Below are 20,565 nucleotides of genomic sequence, written 5' to 3' on the forward strand. Positions count from 1 at the left end.
ATGACATCCATTGGAAGGATAACCCCGAGAGCATAGAAACGAGAACTCACAGCATGGTAAAAGCCTTAGCCACTTATAATAAAAAGGAGTACTAATGGGATGTCCTAGTGAAAACCTTAATAAAATATAAACACAACATACCTGATATAATGATTTGGGATAGAGAAGAGCAGCTGTGTACAGTTGTGGAAATCAGATGTCTAGCGGATGTTAACATAAAGCTGAAGATCAGCGAAAATGAGAACTACGATGAACTTTTGAAAAATCTGCTGTTACTCTATCCAGATTACAAGTTCAGGTTTATACATGTAAATATTGGGGCCTTGAGATCTGTAACACACTGCCTAAATACCAATCCTGAAATAAACTTAGAAAATCCCTTTGTTATGGAATATATTCATAAACACCAACTCAAGGAATACCGGTGGAATACTCCCATCAAAACTTCTGTCAAATGTAAGCTTAACAGACCGGGTATTGTTGTTTGGGATAGAGGGGCAAAGGTATATATCATCATAGAGGTCAGCTGCCCTGCAGAAATATCTCTTTGAATTTCAAAGAAAAAGAAGATATCTATGGAAAACTGCTTCGAAATCTCCAGCTTCTATATCCAGACAATGAATTCATATACATACCAATAATAATTGGAGCACTAGGTTTTGTTAGTAAATTCTTAAAGGAGAATCTGGATAAACTGGGATTTTCAGGAAGAGGAATTGACCAGCTAATTCGTACAGTACAAGTCTAATCTGTGAGTGGAAGAGTTTTCTCAAGCTCCAAATGTGAATTCGTCTGTGTTAACTACATCCCAAAGATGGAGCTTTGTATCGTTGTTGGATATTGGCTTCCCCCCTCAGTGGAAGATTTATAATAATTAAAAAATAGAAAAGGCATACATACATACATACATACATACATACATACATACATACATACATACATACATACATACATACATACATACATACAAGGGAGAGAAATAGGTTTACTGTATTTAAACTTATGCAGTAGATTTTCAGTGCACAACTACGCAGGTAATCAATATGATTTTTATGTCTTTTTCAATTAAACAAACATGAATTGATCTCAAACATAGCATATAAAAGTTTATCCTACATATTATGCGTGTGTATGTGTGTATACATATGTGTGTACGCATGTATCTGTGTATGCGTGAGTGCGTGTTTCAGTGAGTGCGTGATATTTATGCCACTCCAAGCTGCCTACACAAACTTTTGCCGTCAATGAACCAGTGACTGGTCCGTTTGACACGTAACTAACGACGCTATTATTCAACAAATGTGTGATTCCATAAATGTATGTGTATCCGTGCATTCTTCTATGTTGTGTATGTGTATGTGACTGTGTGTATGTGTGCGTGTGTGTGTGTATGTGAATACACCTACCATTGTTTTTGCACATTCAGCCAATTATATTGTTTGTGTACATCTGTATGTGTGTGTATGTGCGTGTGTGTATGTCTATATATATGAATGCATATATGTAGATATGTTTGTATGTATGTGTGCGTCCGGTTGTGTTTTGACATAAGGAGAAAGCTGTGTCCGGTTTGTATCCCGGTAATTGCACAGTCGTATGTGTGTGTGTGTGTGTGTGTGCGTGCGTGCGTGCGTGCGTGCGTGCGCATGCGCGTACAGAAATTGTATGTGGTTGTTTACTGTATTTATCTTTCGCCTGGGTGTGTTGAATTAATTACATTGTCTGATATTGCTCCGAGTCACAATTTGAAAAGGTATGATTGTCATTAAAATAGGAGGAAGGGGGGATACTACATCTTAATTCGAAAGAAACCAATTTAAAGAAAACTGTCAAGAGACGACAAAGAAAATAATAATAATAATAATAATAATAATAATAATAATAATAATAATAATAATAATAATAATAATAATAATAATAATAATAATAATGATAATGATAATAATAATGGTTTCAAATGTTGGCACGACGCCAGCAAGTTCAGGGGGATGGTGTAAGTCGATTAGATTGACCCCAGTGCTTAACTGGTACTGCTTTTATGAACCCAGAGAAAAATGAAAAGCAAAGTTGACCTCGGTGGAATTTGAAACTCAGAACGTAAAGACGGGCAAAATGTCGCTAAGCATTTCCCCCGGCGTGCTAACGATTCATCCAGCTCGCCGCCTCGATAATAATGATAATAACAATAACAATAATAATAATAATAATAATAATAATAATAATAATAATAATAATAATAATAATAATAATAATAATGGCATATTACCAGTCAATGTACGCCACTAGCCCAGAAAGAGTATAAGAGACGTCATGACAATAAAGCAAGGACTGTTTATTGGACACTTTGCAACAAGTATGGAACTGACAGAGCAAAAGAGTGATAAGATCACAAACCCGAAGGCATCATCGAAAATGATAATGCAAAGATCCTGTGGGATTTTGTGATTAAGTGCGACTATGAGATGGAGAATTGGAAATCAGATATAGTGTTAATTGAGAAAGAAAGCACATGATGCTGGATCATAGATATAGATAACATGCCCAGCTGACAATAAAGTATGCGATAAGGAAGAAAGAAAAGTCGGGAGATATGACAGGTTAGCTTGGGAAGTTAAGTAGTTGTGTTCTCTTTTCGAAAAGCTGGTAGTAGTACCAATAATTGTCGGAGCCCTGGAACAGTGAGTAAAAATCTTGAGAAGTACATGAAACAAATAGGGGTTACAATAAGGGTGGCGCACTTGCAGAAAACAGTACTGCTTGAAACTACTCGAATACTCCAGATGGTGTTCGAAAAATAAGGGGTGTTACCTTAGCTGGCACTGTAGTACATCTCCAGCGTTAGAAGCTGTGCAAAGACAATAAATAATAATAATAATAATAATAATAATAATAATAATAATAATAATAATAATAATAATAATAATAAAACCTGAAGACTAAAACAATACCTGTTGTCATAGGTGCCCTGGGAATGATAGCAAAAGGGGCTGATAGCTACCTAACTCAGGTACCAGGAAACCCAAAAATGGCAGAAATTCAAAAGATAGAGCTCATGGGAATTGCTCATATCCTACGCAAAATACTTTCTATGTAATCTCAAGGTTTAAAACAAACATAATTTTCGGTTTAAAAAAATTTTTTTTTTTTAGACATTCATTAGTACAACACCAAAAACTCCCCCCCCCCCAAAAAAAAAATATATATGGCACATTAGGCATAACAACAACATGAAATTCCAACCTGTTGTCTTTTGAGGTCTCTGGGTGAGACTTGGAGCTAACTTGTACAAATATAAAGCAAAAGTCAAACATAGAATAAGAATAATAATAATAATAATAACAACAACAACAACCGAGTGGGCATGATTGTGGGTGATCGCTGAACATTCCTTGAGTTCGTATTCCGGCAGGAGATATAAATGGAATAAAAAATGCGTCAACAGAAGATTCGAACGAGGCTAAACTGCTCATTGTATTTTATGGTATAAAAAACGTAGTTCTTTTTTTCTTGATCATTTTGTTTTTAAAATACCTCAAAACATACATATATATGTATGTATGTATGCATGTATGCATGTGTGTGTGTATATGTGTCTGTGTGTGTGTATGCGTGTGTGTGTGTGTGTGTGTGTGTGTGTGTGTGTGTGTGTGTGTGTGTGTGTGAGTGTGTGTGTGTGTGTGTGTGCGCGCAAAAATGTTACTTCTGAAATCTAAGATCAACGCAGTAGTTGTAGTGACAAATAATATTCGTATACCACTTTAACATGGCTGTCCGCTTCAGCGGACTCTACTGCGATTTTTTTAACTCCAAGAGGACATCTCCTCTAACTGGTTAACGATGCACAACTGCATCCGATAAAATTTATCTATTATATATATAATAGATAAAAGGAATTAGTAAACCTATGCATATATTAAGAAAGCACTCAGTGGTTAAGTGGAACTGGTTAACAACATCAAGCAATCAGATACCAATAACTTCTAATAGAATTAACATTCAAGATAATTCCTTGTGTATGATATGTAAATCCAGATATCGCTTGGTAGAGTTTCAAGAACTCCAAAGTATATAACAGCATTATGTTGCGTGTGAGTGTGTGTGTGTGTGTGTGTGTGTGTGTGTGTGTGTGTGTGTGTGTGTGCGAGCGTATGTGTGTGTGTGTCTGTTGGCGCCTATATACTTTGCAACACCATAGAGCTTTATGTGGAAAGCTCTGCTTCAGTCTGTGTTGGTAGAGCATTTTGAGGCGTCACTGAATTGTCTTGTGCAAATGGCTGACACAAGATTCTATGAAATTTTCACTCCTTCGTTCCCGATGTTATCAGTAGAAGGTGTATGAGCCGACACAGTGGCACATGTGTCTTCACAATAGATGGTCGAAAAGAGCTGACGACAACGGTGGACTGTTACAGAGTCCCCAGCTCCGGATTTGTAAGCAATCAAATCGAAGCAGTACTTTCTTTGTACTATTTTATTATCTCCAAACGAATGAAAGGCAAAGCTGACTTCGACTTCGAACAGAGAAAACTTTACAATTCATTAAAAGAATTAACAACTCATCAAACTTCACATCAATATTATCAACACTGCACCATTCGCTATTCCCATTGACCTTCGTTCAAAGATTTCGTATCTATTATCTAAAACGTGTTTTCTCTCTCTCTCTCTCTCTCTCTCTCTCTCTCTCTCTCTCTCTCTCTCAGAGACTTTAAGACAAGTCAGTCGGATCTTTGTGGTTTTCATCACTGTTTACAATTATCTTTTAAAGAAATGTTTTATGCATCATATAAATGTAATTTTTGATGCTGAATCCGAATTTGGTATTCATTTATTCCAGAAAAATTTTACAAAAATATTACAGGTATTCAAAGTTTGATAATTATCAGTATTTTCAGCCAATCAGAAAACAGTACGTTCACTGCCTCTTCCATCATCAGGAAGAAGTGTGGGGGGGGAGGTGTCATCGGCATGTCAAAACATTAAACTAGGATTTTATAAAATAAATTATCTTTCTGCTTCTCCTCCTGGCACGCAATATCTCTGGTTACTGTGGAAACGGTACTTGCGAAGTACTGTTTCCGTGGTGCTTCTTTGCTTTGCTTACTATGGAAATAGAAATTTTCGCCAAGGTGATGTGTAAAATATTCACTTCAGATTGGCTAAAATACCCAAATTTTGCAAATTTTAAATGCTAATAACTTTTTAATAATGGATTTATAGGAAAAATAAATTTCATTTTGATAATTAGTATACAAAACTTAATCAATATACCAAATTTGAAAACAATTGGAACAAAATTGTAAACAGTGACGAAAACCATAAAGATCCAGTCCGTCAAATGAAATAGTTAACTTACCATGAATTCGCGTATTCGTCTAATATATAAGCAATTGAATGCATTCGGTATCTACAAGCGATGTGCTTACAAGAAAAGAACGAACAAACAATGCAGTAACTGAAACATGTAGTTCTATTGTTTTGTGTGTTTGGTTTTGAAAATTTTGAACAGCTGTTTTGACTTATTTTTCTTTTTACAATGCTTAGATATGCGTCATACGTTTTAAATAAATATATATTTCTTAAAGCCAGATTGGTTTGAGATAATTTAATCATTTATATAATTGAAATGGCGAGAAAAACTTTTTGAATAAAATATTATATAGTTACAAAATTATTCAACCAACAGGCAGTTGTCAAGAACAGGAGAGAATGCAACTGTATAGAGCAAAGTTTAACAAACTGTAATTCAAAAATGAATTCTGAAACTTTTCCGTCGGTTCTTGAAGTTTGAGAAAATGATTCAGTAATTATCATTCAATTTAGTTGTCGGAAATTCAAAGGAAGACTCGAGGATAAAATGGTAATATTACATACCAGCAGTAATACCGTTGTTGATCGGGTAATTACTTTTACTCTTTCTCGGGAGCCACATTCAAAGAGTTATTATATAGAGAGATTTACTCCTCCTGTATGTGTGTATTTTATAAGAAAAAAATATGTAATAACTGAAGCAGGAAAAAGGTCAATTTCATACACGAACTTCTGTTTGTTTATTATATGACAATAATAAGTGAGTCGTATGTGTTATTTTTATATATCAATACAGTAATGGTAATTATATAATACACAAGGGTTTGGTCGGCACGGAGCTGTAATGAAAGAGAATTGCCCCACGTGCCGCAAAATGGGAGTGAACCTAAGGTTGGGAAACAAGCTTGTCAAACACACAACCACGCCTATAAAGGAGAGATTCATTTTGGATAATATACTCCTTGATACAATATTCTTAACAAAAAGAAGGGATGTTTACGGCGAGAAGACCTTCGGTTTTAGTATTTAATCGAGCAACATGACGGCGAGCTGGCAGAAACGTTAGCACGCCGGGCGAAATGCTTAGCAGTGTTTCGTCTGCCGCTACGTTCTGAGTTCAAATTCCACCGAGGTCGACTTTGCCTTTCATCCTTTCGGGGTCGATTAAATAGGTACCAGCAACGCACTGGGATTGATACAATCGACTTGATCCGTTTGTCTGTCCTTGTTTGTCCTCTCTGTGTTTAGCCCCTTGTGGGCAATAAAGAAATAGGTATTTCATCTGCCTTTGCGTTCTGAGTTCAAATTCCGCCGAGGTCGACTTTGCCTTTCATCCGTTCAGGGTCGATAAATTAAGCACCAGTTGCTTACTGGGGTCAATCTAATCGACTGGCCCCCCTCCTCCAAAATTTTGAGCCTTGTGCCTGGAGCAGAATATATTTTTAATTCATCAATGTATGCGATGTTCTTGACTCTTTCATTTTCGGGTTTTGCCTTTCGTTTTATATTCAAATCTTTAAATTTATTTTTGTTGTCTTTCTTTTGTTGTCCTACGATGATCTGGTATTTTATTTCGTTCCTTCGATATAAATTTTGTTCTGTTTTCTCAGTTATGTTATCTAAGGAGGGAAGTGTCATAATTTCACATTTTGGCATTTACTTTATTCTCTAAGATAAATTCTTAGTTGCATTCTTTTTTCTTGTTGTCTTTCTCTCATACACATTCTGTTTATGCCCATCTTTGCTGATGTTTGTCTTTGCGTGCCGTTTCATTTTCCTTCAGTTCTCCAAGATAATTTTTCTTTTTCCATGTTATAACATATTTTTATATCACTGTGCAGCCGCAGTGTTCTTAGTTATAATCTATCACCCTCATATTTCCGTTCAATTTTTGTCTCTTCATCTTTGATATTGTTTCGGCTACTTGGTTATATATTTCTTTGAATATATTTCTACATCAGCATTTTAAGTTGTATTTTTAAGTTGTTTTTTTTTTTCTTATTGAAGGTATCAACGTGTGTAGTTATTTTACGTTCATGGTTTATATTTATTAGATCTAAATTCTTTTATTGCTTTTCTTTTTCATTTCTGAATGTTTTATTGAGTAATATACTATCATCTGTTGTTCCTCTTGTTACTGGTTGACTTTGCTTGTCTTCAACGTTGCTCCTGTTTGCTTGTACCTTTTGTTCGGTTTCTGTTACATTCTTTGCCTTTTTTTTTGGTCCTGATTGTGTATTGTATAATAAAGTTCTATCTCATCTTAAGCACGCTTTTTTGTGTTCATTTGAAAATATTGCTTACCCTTCGGTGTCGCTTTGTTTGTTCTTTCCTGCATTTTTTAATGTTGTTTTGTTCAGCGTTTTTAATACTATTTTATTCTGCATTTTTTAATACTGTTTTATTCTACTTTGAGGTTATTGCGTTGCTATTTTCCAAAGTTATAATCTGGCAACATTTATTCCTTACTCTACAGGTTTTCATATACTTTGTTATTTTTCGCGTTTATTGTTTCTTGTAGTAAGTTTTTCTACTTTACCTTTTGTCATTGTTCATCTTTAAATATTGCATTATTATTAGTCTTATGTTCTTTGTGATGTATTGTGAGGAAGCTGCCAGCTTTGGTTACCTCTGGTTGTCTTCATGTTTTCTCGTCTTTGTGCCTTCTTTATTCCTCTTTTCCTCTGCCTGCTATTTTGTTTCCATCACAGTCTTTATTTCTTACTGTTTTCCGGGTTTTTTTTAATTTACCGTGATCTTAAAATGGTGCTTATCTACTTATTTTATTTTATTATATATTTTGTTGTGTGTTTATAATCGTTAATACTTGGTTCTTCATCACTTTCGTTGTACTTTTTATTCAATCTGTGATCATATAGCTAGTCCTTCCTCTTAAGCTGCCGTTGCAACTTTAATTGTGTGTATTTTGCTTTCGTTTATTTTTTATTCTGTTTTTTTTTTTCTTTAGAACGAATAACAGAATATGAAATGAATAGCCCATTGTTATTTTTCTCATTCTTTCTTTTACAATTAATACTTTATTCGTTGTTATATTCTGATATCCTCAGCTGCGATTGAATAATTGGTGGTTCGTATTTTTTTCTTCGTTATATTTGCTCAAAAAAGAAAGAAACGGTAAGGTAGAAACTGAAAGTAAAATTCGATATTTCAAACGAACTCTGCTGTGGATATTTATCTTTATGAATTATCTCTCTTTAATGGTGGTCATAGACACACGGAAAATAAGAAACTATTTATTCTTTGATTTCCCATCTTCACATTCCCAATTCTTCGTGTGTTCTTATAGTTTAGGGTTTTCGATTATCTGTTTTTGCGTATCATTAGTCTTCACTGTGCGTTGCTTGGTTCTTCGTAAATGTTTGTAGATTTGGTTCTGCATGTTTGGTAATGTTCTTAGTCCTTCTGCTACGATTGAATTGTTTGGGGCTTTTAGTTGTTGTTCATCTTTAATTATTATTATTAAGTCATGTTTGGTGAAAAATATTTGTTCTTCATCAATCAGTGTTAATGATTGATAACTAAACAAGCGTAAAGTAAAAGGAAAAGTTTGGAAATTGAAATGAAATATGAAAATGGTAATGGAATTAAAATAAAGCATATTTTCCATAATTAAGAACCGGCTTCAAATTTGTCCTTGTTAGTTGCTCAAAACTGAAGGATTGTTCTAAATTTTTATAGTCATTATTTCATTTTTGTAATTAGTTCTTCTGCTTTGATGAATTTTTGGTTGCTTATATTTTGATGGAATATTTGTGATAAATCACTTCATCCTTCATTATATTACTTTCTCTTTATCTTTTTATATTTGGTCCTTCATCTTCTACTGTGATTTATTGATCAACGATTCCTGTCTTTGTTGTGTATTTTTCCGCTTTAATGTTTTGAATTATATATTATTTTTAAATGAAGAAGTTGATAAGCAACAGTTGAATGTGAAATTTTAAAGATTTAAATGAATTATGAAAGTAATAACGAGAAGTTTTAAAATGTGTTGTGTTGACTTAAATCAGTATCTTTATCAATTTAACTTTGGTGAAAAGTATCGTCATTTCAGACATTGTTATATTTTTAAAGAAAGCTAAAGTTCACATCATTTTTAGGAGCTAAAAACAATCAGCTTCATCATTGTACTTCCGCGTGACATCTTTATTAAAAACTGAAGAAATAGATCCAAAGTCGCTTAACAGCGAAACCCCTTCGTGGGACTGGAATTTCTCTGTCTTTTCAGGTTCGTTAACATTTTCTACCGAAGAAGTTGTTCTTCGGAATCCTCTGTAATGTTTTTAGTTACATGTTTTCTGTTACATGAAGCTTTTTAAACAGCCACCATTATGATCAATTGTTAAAAACGTCTTTGTAGCTGCCATGTTTAATTACAGCCCATATTTTTCCTGAAATCTACTGAAATAGTAGACCTAATGCTGAGTAAAATGGAAAGCTGACAGAATCGTTAAGACGTCGGGCAAAATACTTAACGATATTTCTTTTGGGTTTTTATGTCCTTGGCTCAAATCCTGTCGAGGTCAGTTTTATCGTTCATCCTTTTGGGGTCGATAAAATTAAAGTATCAGTCAAGCTCTGGATTGATCTAATCGATTTGCCTCTCCATCTCCTCGAAATTGTTGTCCTTGAACCCTGTAAAGGATCGGCATCCCATTCAGGGGCAATGTTGTTATCCTTTAGAAAACTACTATTTGTAAATCTCACAACGAGAGATATTAAGCAACAGTACTTTGGAGTAAAGATTATTTGCCAACATAGCATGTCAGTCCTGGTTTAGGACTAATGTTGCTGTAACTTAGCCCCTGGAGACATCATCTCCAGCTGATTATATGACACTATCTGTGTCCTTATATTTTCGAACAAGGGTGCCAGATTCCCTTGTTCGAAAATATAAGGACATAGATCATGTCGTATAGTCAGCTGGAGACGATGTTTCCAGGGGCTAAATTACAGCAATGTTATTATCCTTGTCACTTAAATGCCGAGGAAACTGGTTAACCAGCCTTATGAGTGCTAAGACTGAAGAACAAAACACAGTGAGTTAGGTGGGGGAGGGTTCCGGCCACGAGCATAGCACTTGAAATGCTTTTCTGCTTGCATGTAATAGAATAGACTGTACAAAAACGCTATCCTTGATACAGTAAATCCGGGACGTGAGGACAAGTTGGAAGCTGGCTATGCAACAAAGTTTTGTATCAAACTGGACGAAACGTTACAGAAACTTATGAAATACCCCAACTGCTTAAGGATGAACTTCTATGAGTCGAACATCTGTTTTTTGCTGGTACAAAAGGTTTAAGGACGGTAGAGGGGAGGTAAGATGCGATGTGAGGTGTAGGAAGAAGGACGTCAGAACATCAGAACTGGTTGAGAAAAGTCACAATTTTCAGGCTGCTGTGTGTCTATACAGACAATAAGCATATAGTTTGGAGTTGGTGTGGAAACTGTTCACAGAATTATCCAGGTAGATCAGAATATGCGCAAAATTTGTACACAGTTTATTTCCTGCGTACACAGTGACAAATAAAAGGAAAGATGCGTTGGTGACGGCAAAGAGACGATTGAGTTCATTACCTGCAGTCGAAGAGTACTTGAGTCTCAGGTGATCTTTGACGAAAGCTAGATGCACCTTTATATCCTGAAGGCGAGAGATAGAGTGCCCTTTGAAAGTATCCTTGATTCCCCAAACTGAAGAAGGCCAGACAAAGCAAATTCGTTGGGAACCTTGTGGTGGTTCCATTTTCCGACAGTAAGGGCATAATCTACATTCACTAAGTTCCCTCTGGTCAGACAGTCAGCAAAGAGTACTTTGAGGTTTCATCGCAAAAGCCTGGAGCTCTTCTGCCCGGGTCGGTGGCACCTTGCATAAAGACAATGCACCAGTTCTCGGTTCTATCCTGGTAACCGACTACTTGATAGAGATGGGTGGGCATCAAAATTGATCCTTGTTTGCCCTACAGTCTAGACCTTGCTCCCTGCCACTTTCGGTTGATTCCCAAGCTGAAGGCAGAGGCAATAGTTTTGAAAATGAAGGAGGCTGTAACAAGGCTCCTGGATAGCTCCACTTTGGAGAGCTTCTATGGAGCCTTCACGAAATGGCTTGAGCATTACAAATGCATTGAAGTGCATTGGAGTCAGAGAATCCTACTTTAAAGAAGATTAGAGTTTTGTACTTTTTTTTTTAAATTAATAAATGTCTCTCTTGAAAAAGTCTGGAAGCTTCTGGAATTCACTTAGTATTTTTGCATATTCCCTATAGAACTTCGAAGATCTTGAACAATGAATACACCTTCTGTACCAATATTCATTTTAACCAGTTTTGTGCTGACATTGATGGAATATTATTCAAAGTGAATCCATTTCTTGTAAGAAAACTTCGATAGTTTTCTGTTGTATAGAATCTGTAATTTTAGTTCTCCATCATACCTTCATCCATCGAAAGATACGATTTCTTCAAATGTTGTAAATAATTTCGCACGTTCTGCAGAAAATTGCAAAAGAAAACATCTACTGTTGTTGTAGAATGTGATCATTCTGCATTTTCTTATTGTATTCTTTTTATCATCTTCTGCTAAATCCATTTTGATTGCAGATTCTTTCTGGGTAGTACAAACACCACCATAGATGGTTCTCACATCTTCCAGTGATGTAGCTATTGAGACATTTTTCAATAAAGTTTACGGTTGGAATCACTCTCGATTTTTTAGGATAATCAAGGTACATCAGTCCAATTGAGGCGATTCTATAATCCGACAATTATTTCTGTCTCATGTGTAATGTTCCGAGAATTACAGATCACAGAGAATGTGGACTTAGGTTTAAGCGGATGCATCATAATTATCCATCATCTATTCAGTTAGATTATCTTTATTTCTTTTTTTTTCTTTTGCTTTTTTTTCAGTCGATGGACTGTGGCCATACTGGGGCATCGCTGAAAAATTATTTTTCAAATCTGGTTCTTATTCTAACGGTTTCTTTTGCCGAAGCCACTAAGCTACGAGGACGATAACAAACCAACACTCTCTTGATAAGCGATGGTGGGGATAAACACAAATACTCACACAAACATATCTACATCCATACATATCTACATACATGCATACGTACGTAAAACATACATACATACATACATACGTACACATTGACACACACTCATACATGCATACAGATGTTTGTGTGTGTGTGTGTGTGAGTGTGTGTGTGTGTGTGTGTGTGTGTGTGCGTGTGTGTGTTTGTGTGTGCGTGCGTGTAAACGACGAGCTTCTTTCAGATTCCTCAAATAAATTCTCTCACAAGATTTTGGTCGGTCCGAGGCCATAGCAGAAGATGCTTTCCTAAGGTGTTACTCATAATAAATGCACAAACAAACGGAAAACGGACACAAAAGATCACCAAATCCTCATCAGTTATCAGCCAGAGGGTCAATCGCCTTCAACGATATTACTCCTCTTTGGTGGTGCCGGCAGCAAGAAGTCGCTGAGAAATGGCGAGCCAACAAACAAGGGACCAAAACTAACATAAAGAGAACAAACAAACAAACAAACAAGAAATAAACATATATGCAATACAGAAAGTGAACATACAAACATGAAATAAATGTAATTCGAGAGGTGGTCATTAGTGGACGGACGAGGGACAAAGATGAAAGCAAACAAGACGAAATGTGGTCATACGAACAAAGTGAAATAAATAAACAGACTACGGCCTTCGGACCAGGCAAGAGACGAAAATATGGTTAACGCTAGGCGGAATATCGTAGAGGGTCAGTGAAATGGATTGGAAGTGGAAGACGAAAGAAAATACGACCAGTCGACATGAAGAAAAAGTAGAATAAAAGATGATGATGACCACAGGTCATGTGTCAGTAGTAGGAGGAAGAAAAGTGGTAGAGGGCAGAGAGAGACAGACAGACAGACAGAGAGCATAGATGAAAGCCAAAAGACATAACCCTGGAAATGAATGTGGCCTGGCTAGTAACTACTATACTGCTGGGCATGAAAGAAAAGATCATTGTCCAGCAAGCCACCACCACTGCATATAAAACTGGCATGGCCAGAGACTGGATATGATAATTCAGGCAGTCCCGGGGGTCCTGCAACATATGGTCGAGACCATTACAATCGAAGATATAATGCTCAGGGTTAGACTGGAGGGCAGGATGCCTCGATACTACAAATGTGGCCTGAAAGACCCATCAGAGCGGATTGTCGTCCACCGCCAGTACTGCACATAATAATTGGCAAAGTCAGAGACTGGATATGGTAATCCACACAACCCCGTGGTACCTGGAAAATATGGTCGAGACCATTGCAGTCGAAGATATAATATTCAGTGTTAGAGGGGAGGGCAGGATCCCTCGCTGCTACAAATGATGCCTGAAAGGTTACATTAGAGTGGATTGTTCTCCATCGCCTGTAACCACACAAATGGTTCCGGAGAAGATAAAGGAAACTGCACCTCCACCGCCGGCGAGAACCAGTGGCATTAGTATATATATTTATATATGGACACATACAATAGCATGTATGCTCATACAAATATATGTACAGCCACGTGCATATACATACATACTTACATACATACGTACTTACATATATACATGCATATTCACACATATACATATGCCAGATGAACCAATATCAAGGCAGGAAACTCAAAAGAGACAGCAAGCCAATCACATGGTATTGGTCAATTAAAAGGTGATTGCACTGGTGGTGCTCCAGCATGGCCACAGCCTTAGGGCTGAAACATATAAAACAATAAAAGAATACATATACTCACACATACATCCGTACATTCATACATACGTACATACATGTATATATTCATAGATTCATACATATACATACATGCATGCATCCATACTAACAAACATATATACATACGTACATATATACATACATGCACAAGTATATACTCATAGATAACTCATAGATACATATATGCATACATACATTCTTACATACATCCGTACATTCTTATATAAGTACGTACATATATATATATTGTATTTACATACGTGCGAGCATATACATACATACATACACACATACATATATACATCCATACATATCTACTTGCATGCATACATACATGCATACATACATACATAGACACATACATACGCACACTCATACATATATATACTTACAAACACACCCATACATACACACTCATACATATATACATGCATACGCACATACATACCTACATACATACATGCATACAAAAATACCTTGTTGTTGATGTTAAAATTCCAATGAAGGAGCCTTGGATCTAGATTAGAAACCGGTTCTTCCTCTATTGGCAAGAAATATTGAAATAAAACAGAATAATGACATACATACATACATACATACATACACATATACATACATACATACATACATACATACATACATACATACATACATACATACATACATACATACATACGCACATACATACAAACGTACATACATACAAACGTACATACATTCATATATATAAACACACATACATAAACATACACACATAAATACATACATACATGCATATATATACATACATACATACAAACGTACATATACACATACATGCATACAAACATACATACATAAATACATACATACACACATAAATACATACATACATGCATATACATACATACATACATACATACATACATACATACATACATACATACATACATACATACATACACACACACATACATACGTTCATACAAAATAATATCAGAACGCACATGATTAAGTAGAGAAAAGTAAACGAAAGCCAATAAATCTTTACATATTTCTGTGCAAAAATATGAAACTGGAATTATTCCTTCGAGCCACTTCAGAGAACATAAGAATTTCTAAATTAACAAATGCAAAACAAGTGTTGACTTTTATGAGAATAAATACACAAAAGAACAGAATATCTTGAAGGAATAAAACACAGAACAACAGATAATAACTTGCCATTATAAATAATCTGCTATAAGAACTACAGATAATGATAGTAGTAGTAGTAGTATTTGTAGTAGTAGTAGTAGTAGTAGTAGTAGTAGTAGTAGTAGTAGTAGTTGTAGTAGTAGTAGTAGTAGAAGAACATTACCAGTTATTGTACAGATGGATCATTATTTTGTTACATGCAAACAAAACCAGATAAAATATAAAGGCGTGTAGTTATGTAATACATATATTTTACAAGAAGAAGAAGAAGAGTTTAAAATTTTGCCACAAGGGCAGCAATTTTGGCGGAGGGCATGAGCCGGTTACATCGACTCCAGTGTTCAGCTGGTACTTATTTTATAAACTCAGAAAGAATGAAAGACAAAGTCGACTTCAGCAGAATTTGAACTCAGAACGTGAAGGCGGGCGAATTACCGCAAAGCATTCGCCCGGCCTGCTCACCACCTTAATAATAATAAACAATAATAAGGATATTTATAAAGATAAGGTTAGTCTTACAGCTGTTTCTGGGATATTAGGGATATCCCTTCATTAGAGACGATGTGAGATGGTTAAATATTTCCCTCTATTTAACCATTTCACATCATCTCTGATGAAGGGATATCCCTAATATCCCAGAAACAGCTGTAAGACTAACTTTCTCTTTATAAATGTCCTGAAAATTCCACACACCCTCGGCTTTGTTGTTTCATATATATATATATATATATATATATATATATATATATATATATATATATATATATCTGTGTGTATATATATATATCTGTGTGTATTTAATTGTGCACCTGCGCGCGCATGTGTGTATGTATACACTTGTATGTATGAGTTAAAGAAGAGGAAAAACAACTAATCAAGGTAGGTCTATGGCATTCAAATTCATTTAGTTTGAGAGACTTAAAACTAATACAATATTGGTAGAATTATCTATATCTATTAATTTCACCTATTTGTTAACTCTCTTAATTAAAACTAAACTAAATGAATTTAAATACCACTTGATTAATTGTTTTTCTCTTCTTTAACTCATACCTACTGACACAAAGTTTAGCTACTGATTACCGATTCGCTCCCAACTGGACATTTGGGCGACCACAACTCCAGCCCCTGTTACAACTGGGATCCTTGTTTCTTTCTGTGTTCCTTTCTGTGGAAGAGCGTAGGCTCGAAACGTTAAAGACTTTTTCGCTTCCCGGACGTTATACTAATACATCTGTTTGTTGTCTACACCAACTGTCTTCGTCTTTTGCTTTTTTGTTTTGTGAATTCTCCCTATATATATATATATATATATATATATATATATATATATATATATATGGTGACCCCCTTCGGTCAGACACTGACCATGGGTTTGCACCTAGAGAGTTACCCTCTAAGGCACAAGTCTGGGCAAGGCTGTTTTATGGAAGACCAGCAGTTGCCCATGCATACCGGCCTCCCCTCTCCACGTCACCGATGTTGTCCAAGGGAAAGGCAAGGGCCGATACAGCTTGGCACCTGTGACGTCGCAACTCATTTCTACAGCTGAGTGAACTGGAGCAACGTGAAATAAAGTGTCTTGCTCAAGAACACAACACGCAGCCCGGTCCGGGATTCGAGCTCACAACCTCACGATCGTAAGCTCGACGCTCTAACCACTGAGCCACATATACATACACACTGGAGTGGCTGTGTGGTAAGTAGCTTGCCTACCAGCCACATGGTTACGGGTTCAGTCCCACTGTGTGGCACCTTGGGCAGGTGTCTTTTACTATAGCCTGGGGCCCACCAAAGCCTTGTGAGACGGAATTTGGTAGACGGGAACTGAAAGTAGCCCGTCATGTGTGTGTTGTGTGAGTGTATGTGTGTGCGTGCGTGTGTGTGAATAAAGAATAAAGAACAGATTTACGTGAATAAAGAATAAAAGAATATATACATACTCGTAACTATCGATATATGTAGCTAATACAAAGGCAGAGCGGTTATGTAATTTCGTTATCTGCGCTGCAAATTATGTACAACTTTCGATTTAAATATTAAAAGAAATTTCATACACATTTCCATTTTTACAAAACGGAAAAGACGATCTTGGAAATTTTGAAGAAAATGTATAAAATTTTCATTTATGCCAAAGATCGATTCCAAACCACCTTATCTATTTCCTATGCGCATAATTTTAATATGTTTTGTCTTATCTGGCCTATAAAGCTTACAAACCTACAATCTGAGAATTTCTAAGTTTGTTTTCTTTTTTTTTTTTTTCATAAAACCTTCTTTTCAACTTTGTAAATACGTTTTTCCTGCAAAACAATATCTTTAAGAACGTGTCGAAGAAATGTCCAATAGAAATTGGAATAATTTAAAGTGCCAAATTTTTCGTGGTTCATTGTTCTTTTTTTTTTTGCTCAGGAGTGTATGTGCATTGTGTGTGTGTATGTGTGTGTGTGTGCATATGTGTGTGTGTGCCTGTGTGTGTGTGTGCATAAGTCTGTGTATATATGCAAATAGTTGAAGAAGTGCAACAAGGACGAGAAATACCTGCAGTTGTCGCCATTATGTACAAGAGAAAAATAATGTTGGACATTATTATTTCTTCTTCACAACATGTTTTAAGTAATCTTAGTTTGACTTCTTTAATTCTCAAATCATTGAATACACCGTCACATATATTTTTGCTGTGTGTATAATCAAAGAAGAAAAAATACAAAATAAGCGAGATGTAAGACAGATTGTTAGTTGTACGCAAATACAAAGACAGACATATTGAATTATTTTCTTGTTAGACAATCAACGACTGTTATGTTTTCAGCTTCAGCTGTTTTCTAGAATATTCTTCATACATTGAACAAATATGAAAAAGAATAGATGGGAAAAAACAATAAAATACTTTTACTCCAAAGACGAGCAAATTTAATAGGGACAGAACAAATAATGCATAAAAGTAACATCAATTTATTTATAATTGATTTCGTTGAAAAGTTTCTTTACACTTTACTCCATTTCTATAGAGTTATCTATTGTAGGTTTGCTTTTCGCTTATGTATTAAAGAAATGCCACGGTTCGGTTGTTCACTATCGACAGCAAATATATTTAAAAGAAGACGTTTTTTTTTTTTAGATATTTCCAGGTCATCTCTGATCGGTCGGGCGTGTGATTGAAGAATTTCCATTCATGAATATTGCGTCTTATCACTTTATCGATCTTACTATCAAATGTTGTGCATCACTGGTCACAATGTGCTTCCTCGCACTGTTGCAGCTTTTCGAAAGATGCCATCCCCCTAGCCAGGCTGACATTCCCACATTCCATTTGAACGGAACGCTAGTCTGGTCACAGGGGGTCGCCTGTTTACGGCCAAGTGAACCGGAGCCACGTGAAAAGAAGTGTTTTGCTCAAGAACACGACTCACCACTTGTCTGAGAATCGAAACCACAATCTTGCGATCATGAGTATAACACACTAACCACTAGGCCACGTGCCTTCACATTCCGCTTCATATTCAGGAATAATATGGTTCGGGTTACATTATCCAATATATTCTTTATAAAATGGTAGAGTGTGATATATGGAGAGGGCGCGGACGCGCCTGTGCTCGTATATAGACAGAGATAAAAAGGTACATGCTTACATACATACATACATACATACATACATACATACATACATACATACATACATACATACATACATACATACATATACACACACACACACACACACACAAATGTGAACAACTTCTTTTCAAAAACCGGCAAGAAGGATAATATCTATGGACAACTGATTCGAAACCCGCAACTCCCTGATTGTCAATTGACATTAATACCGATGATCGTTGGTGTGCTCAGTGATGTTAATAAATATTTAAGCCACAATCCGGAGAAGCCAGGGTTTTCAGGAAAAGAAAGAAACCGGCTTAAACGTACTTTATAGATACAATCTGTAAGTAGAACAATAAAAATATGCAAGACTTTCTTTAAGTTCTATACGTAACAATCATTGTTGGTGTTAGCCAAACTCCAATGATGAAGCTTTTGTTTCTTTGTTAAAAACCAAGAAAAATACTGATAAATAAAAAGAAGAACAGGAAGTACATAGGAGTTAGGGTTGTGTTGAAGGCAACGCATTCCGACCGATCTCGTCTGAACCAACACAATACTATGAAATATTTACAGCTACCTCGTTAGTTTATATGGTAACGATGAGACAAAGAAATTCAGACAAATCGCATCAAACAAACACATGTGAAAATATCTATTTAGTGATGGGATAGCCCTGTTTCTGCAAACCGAACTCATTTCGTCAGCTAGAACAAACAAACGAGACAGCAGTAATTGCATGATACCGTTTTGTAAGTATACGTCAGTTATTTATTGGCGGCTTTCGGAAGAAACGACGACGAACAAAATAATTTTAAAAAATCATCTTGGTCTCTTTTATAGGAGAAATTTAAACCTGAACTCAACCGTGTAAAGAAAATACTATAAGTGCTTAGTCGACGAGGCCTTTTTCAAGGGCTGGCATGTGGCCTCATTCCCCATTGAGGTCGGCTGCCGCGGCTTTCCAGCTAGATCAGTGCGCTATTTCCTGCAAAAGATAGATCTGGAACTCAGACAACTGAAGAAAGATATCAAGGAAATGAGGACGGCAGCTGAAACTGGTTTTTACAGAAAACGTATATGGAACCCTTCCGTAAGTGAAGACTAGCTCTGAGATCGCTGTTCCACTCAGGTGAAGCAAACAAGCGAAGGAACAAAATACTTGTGACCCTGAGATACCGGCTGATGACATTGAAGTGTTTCCATCATTGCAATGGATTTAGAAGGAGGGCTTGCAAAACCTCTGAGTGGGTCCTGCATGTGGCAAAGCATCTCTGATTTTTATTTCTCCAAAGAATCAAACACGAGTCGAACGCAATTCATTCTGACCTACGCAATTTGAGAAATTACCACAAAGTATTCAATAAATAATAAACAACGGGTTAACAAAAAAAGCTGTGACATTAATCTCCATGGTAAACAAGGGGCAGTTAAATAACTCAGAAAAATCACAAATAAACACGTGAAAATACCTTTACGTGTTCAAATAAAACTGCTGATTCTTTCGATCCTTTCTATTGATATATCTAAAGTAAATACAAAAAATACGAAACCTGATCGAGCGCACGAAGTGACTTCGTCATTTTTAAAGTACATTTTACAAAAATATTTCGTGTTATTTTGTTAATTTTGATTAATGCATTGGCAATAATTTCCATTATTGTTAAATTGATTTTTATGTATTTGTTGTTGCAAT

At 35.8% G+C, this 20,565-nt stretch overlaps 1 long non-coding RNA gene across 1 annotated transcript; it reads right to left on the reverse strand.

Annotated features, from left to right (window-relative positions):
• Positions 1-640: 640 nt before the first annotated feature.
• Positions 641-19,241, reverse strand: LOC118764962. The gene is made up of 3 exons (XR_005000803.1): positions 19,208-19,241; positions 6,235-6,236; positions 641-744 (listed from the first exon to the last, which is right to left on the reverse strand). It is a non-coding gene; the product is annotated as an uncharacterized LOC118764962 (long non-coding RNA).
• Positions 19,242-20,565: the final 1,324 nt, after the last annotated feature.

This window comes from Octopus sinensis, linkage group LG10 (genome assembly GCF_006345805.1).
Source record: "Octopus sinensis linkage group LG10, ASM634580v1, whole genome shotgun sequence".
NCBI classification, from domain to species: domain Eukaryota; kingdom Metazoa; phylum Mollusca; class Cephalopoda; order Octopoda; family Octopodidae; genus Octopus; species Octopus sinensis.